General features: G+C 38.8%; 1 protein-coding gene across 1 annotated transcript in view; it reads right to left on the bottom strand.

Moving 5' to 3' along the window:
• The window catches only part of KIF4A (kinesin family member 4A), a 118,877-nt gene that overhangs the window by 61,553 nt on the left and 52,504 nt on the right, over nt 1–4,820 (bottom strand). The gene's annotated exons all lie outside the window — the stretch shown is intronic.

Raw genomic sequence — 4,820 nt, 5'->3', positions numbered from 1 at the left:
CTTTTATGAAATGTTTCTTAAAATACACACGTATTTATTTATGTTTTATTTATTTCTGAGAGAGAGAGAGAGAGACAGCCTGAGCAGGCGAGGGTCAGAGAGAGAGAGAGAGAGGGAGACACAGAATCTGAAGCAGGCTTCAGGCTCTGAGCTAGCTGTCAGCACAGAGCCCAACGCAGGGCTTGAACCCACAAACCGTGAGATCATGACCTGAGCCGAAGTCGGATGCTTAGCTGACTGAGCCACCCAGGCGCCCCTACACATACATTTTTGAGAAAAGAAGTAGCATCTTTATTTTTCTGTAAAACACTGAACAGGTGAGTTCACTGATTCATCAACTGTTTCTTAGAATCTATTACTTGTGTAGCTGAGACTATATCCTGTAGTATATTCTAGGCGGATGGAAGTGTGGAATAGTTTTTATTAGTCTTGTGTTCACTAACCTTGTCTTACATAAAACAGGTCTATGCTAAACTGAAAGGAAAGGAAGATGGGAAAATTGCTTCTAAACTGGTTAAACTAGAACAGGTCTTTAAGAGACCCTTTAAGGGAACCCAGCTTTCCTCCATTTCTTTACTCAACATTCTTTATTTTTTTTTTTTAAAGTTTTTTTTTAAAATTTTTTTATTTATTTCTAGGAGAGAGAGAGAGAGAGACAGCGTGAGCAGGGGAGGGTCAGAGAGAGAGGGAGTCACAGANGGGTGGGCATCTCTGTGTGATAAATATGGAAGTTTTAAGATTTATTCTTCATGCTTTTCATTTTAAATGTCCTACAAGAAGCAACATATTCCTTTTATAATAAGAAAAAATGATTAGGAGTTATGGAAAATAAGGATATTAAAAGAAAATAAGCTCCCACCTACATAAGAATAAACTCCAAATGAAAATATAAAATGTGGGGTGCCTGGGTGGTTCAGTCAGTTAAGCGTCTGATTGTGGCTCAGGTCATGAGCTCACGGTTCGTGGGTTCAAGCCCCGCGTCGGGCTCTGTGCTGACAGCTAGCTCAGAGCCTGGAGCTTGTTTCAGATTCTGTGTCTCCCTCTCTCCCTGACCCTCCTCTGCTCATGCTGTCTCTCTCTCTCAGAAATAAATTTACAAAAAAGATTGAAAATATGAAACACAAAAAATAAAATCAACGTAAGTACTAGAGAGAAACAAATTCCTCTTTAACCCTGGTATAGGGAAAGGCATTCTAATTATGAATCAATATCCAGAAGCATGTGAATGTAAACACCATACCAACTTCGGAAAAGAGTTTGGCAGTTTCTTAAAAAGTTAAACATATGGTTCTACTTCTAGACATCTACCCAATCATGTCCGTACAAAAACTTGCAAGTAAATGTTCATAACAGCATAATTCATAATAGCCAAAAAGTTGAGGGGTGCCTGGGTGGCTCAGTCAGTTAAGTGTCTGATTTCTGCTCAAGTCATGGTCTTGTGGTTTGTGAGTTCGACCCCTACATCGGGCTATCTGTTGTCAGCACAGAGTCTGCTTCTGGTCCTCTGTACCCCGCTCTCTCTGCCCCTTCCCCACTTGTACCCTCTCTTTGTCTCTCTGAAAGTAAGTAAACTTTAGAAAAAGTTCATTTTTTTTAAAGTGGAAATAGCAAGTGTTTGGCAAGGATATGAAGAAATTCGAACACTCATGCACTGCTGGTAGGAACACAAAGTGGTATAGCCACTATGTAAAATAGTACAGCAGTCTAATTTAAAAAATTTNCACTGGGTGTTATATGGGAACCAACTTGACAATAAACTATTTGTAAAAAAAAAAAGAAAGGAAATTCTGACACATGCTACGACATGGATGAGACTTGAAGATATGCTAAGTGAAACAGGACAATCACAAAAGGACAAATATTCTATGATTTCACTCATATGCTTAGGATAATTAAATGCAAGAAGAATGGTGGTTGCCAGGACTGAGGGGAGAATGGAAACTGGGGTGTTATTGTTTAATGGGTACAGAGTTTCAGCTGTGCAGGATGGTGGGGACGGTTGTACAAGATTGTGAATGCACTTAATGCCACTGAACTGTATACTTAAAAAATAGTTAACATGGTGGGTTTTATGTATCTTTTACCATAGTTTTTTTCAAAAAGGGCCAAAGGATCAGAAAACCTGATAGAAAAATGAGACATATGAACAGACAATTCACCAGAAAAAGAGATAAAAGTGGCCCTGAAACATAGGAAAAAAATGAATGCTGAGATCCAGTGATAAAGAAACGAAAATTAAAACAAGATACTGAGATAGTATTTCTCACCTATCAGATTGGCAAAAAATTGAGAAGTACAACACATTCCGCTGGTGAGGTTATGGGGAAACAAGCATTGTCACACCCTGCCACTGGGAATGCACACTGGCATATCCCTTTTGGAGGGGGAATATGGCAATATTTAACAAAACCACACATGCACTTACCTTTTGCCTCGGCAATCCCACTTCTAGAAATCTACCCTGAAGAGAGGTCACTAATAATATGAGAACGGAATAACACAAAGTTATTCGCTGCAGTATGTTTGTAATCACAAAATACTGGGAACAAACCTAAACGCCCATACATAGGAAAGAAGACAAATCAGTATGAACAATAAGAGAAGCATGCAGCTGTACAAAAGAATGAGGAAGGCTTTTATGAACTGATAAGAAATGATTTCTAGGCAATGCTGAAAAGAGAAAAGTCACAAAAGACTATCTATGGCATATTACCATTCATATAAGAAGAGGATATGAAAAAAAATATAGGTATATGCTCATTTGTAGAGGAGAAATATAGGAAAGCTAGACCAGAAACTAAAGAGATTGGTTCAATATGGAGGAGGGAGAATAGTGGTAGAGATAAGAGTGCAAAATGGGAATAGGGCAGCAGGGATGAAGAGGGAATGACATTTCACAAAATGTATTGTGGTAAAAACATGTTAACATAAAATTTACCATCATGAACATTTTTTAAGTGGACAGTTCAATAAAGTATAATCACATCATTGTGCAATGGCTCTCCAGAACTTTCTCGTCTTGCAACACTGAAACTCCATAGTTATTAAACAACAACTCCCTGTTCCCACCCTTCCCACCAGTCTATTCTTTTATAGTTTTCTGCCATTGTTTTTATTTCTACACTGTTTTTCACCTTTACCTGTATACACATAGACCTTTGCCTATGTTTTCTTCTAGTTCTGTTGGTGGTTTTTCTTTTTCTTTTTTGAGTTGTGGTTGAAAAAAAGTATAAAGCTTACCATCTTAACCATTGTTAAGTGTACAGTTGAGTAGTTTTAAGTATATTTACATTGTTGTGAAACAGACCTCCAGAACTTTTGTATCTTGCAAAACTGAAACCCTCTGCCCATTAAACAACTCCCTTTTTGCCCCTCCCCACCCCCAGTCCTGGGTCACTACCATCCTCCTCTCTGTTTCTACGAATTTGACTAAGTATCTCCTGTAAGTGGAATTATACAGTATCTTTTTGTGATTGGCTTATTTCACTTAGTACAATGTCCTCAAGTTTCATTCATGCTGTAACACGTAATAGGGTTTCCGTCCTTTTTAAGGCTGAATAATATTCCATTATATGTACATGCCACCTCCGCTGGTAGACATTTGTGTTGCTTCCCCTTCCTGGCTGTTGGGAGTAGTGCTGCTATGAACATAGGTGTGCAAATCTCTTTTTAAGACTCTGCATTCAATTGTTTTGCAATTATATACCCAGAAGTGGGATTGCTGGATCATGTGTTATTCTTATTTTCAACTTTTTTTTTTTAATTTTTTTAATGTTTTTTATTTATTTCTAGGAGAGAGAGAGAGAGAGAGAGAGACAGCGTGAGCAGGGCAGGGTCAGAGAGAGAGGGAGTCACAGACTCTGAAACAGGCTCCAGGCTCTGGGCTGGCAGTCAGCACAGAGCCCGACGCGGGGCTCGAACCCACGAACCGCGAGATCATGACCTAAGCGAAAGTCGGACGCTTAACCGACTAAGCCACCCAGGCGCCCCTCCTATTTTCAACTTTTTGAGGAACCTCCATACTGTTTTCCATGGCAGTCATACCATTTTATAACGTCTCCAAAAGTGCACAAAGGTTCTAATTTCTCCACACCCTTGCCAACGTTTGTTACTCAGTTTTTTTACTATCAGCCATCCTAATAGGTGTATGGTGATATTTCACTGTGGTTTTGATTTGCATTTCTCTGCTCTGAGTATTTCTTCTTTGTATAACTCTGACTCTTAGAGCATGATAATATCTCATATACCCTTTGCGTACCTGAAATATAAACAAACAAAAGCAACCAAGACATAAGGGGAACCCAAGATGGAATACAAACAGTAACTGTGGGCAACAGTATCTTGCCTGGATACTCTAAGCCTAAGGACAAAATGAACTGTACATAAACGCTGTAATCTAGTTTATAAGAGTGTTTCTCACAGGGGTATGGGCTAGCAATTCTGAAACTACTGTATGTGTATCCTGGAACTGAACAAATAAGTAAATAGACTGCAGATAATGAGAGCTGGTGTCTCACTGTTAGAAAAAGAAATAGGGGGAGAAAGAAGGCTAAAATGAACCCTGTAGTGTTGCATTGGAATCAGAGGTATTGGTATAAAAATCATGGCTTTTAATATATAGAGAGCAGATATAAAAACATAGATATGAGCGTATGTGTACATTACTAGACATACAGATATTTCTTCTCTGCCCTCTGAGAGGGCCTAGAAGCAGTGACACCCAGTAACAAACAAGCATACCCAGCACCCAGAATGGGTTTCTAAACACTATTTTCCAATAAAAAAAAAATCAGGGCTCTTTTGAGATATGATTGATTATA

This window comes from Crocuta crocuta, unplaced genomic scaffold (genome assembly GCF_008692635.1).
Source record: "Crocuta crocuta isolate KB4526 unplaced genomic scaffold, BGI_CrCroc_1.0 scaffold394, whole genome shotgun sequence".
In the NCBI taxonomy this organism is placed as follows: Eukaryota; Metazoa; Chordata; class Mammalia; order Carnivora; family Hyaenidae; genus Crocuta; species Crocuta crocuta.
Note: the sequence above shows the minus strand (reverse complement) of the source record. Positions and strands in the feature narration are given on the sequence as shown.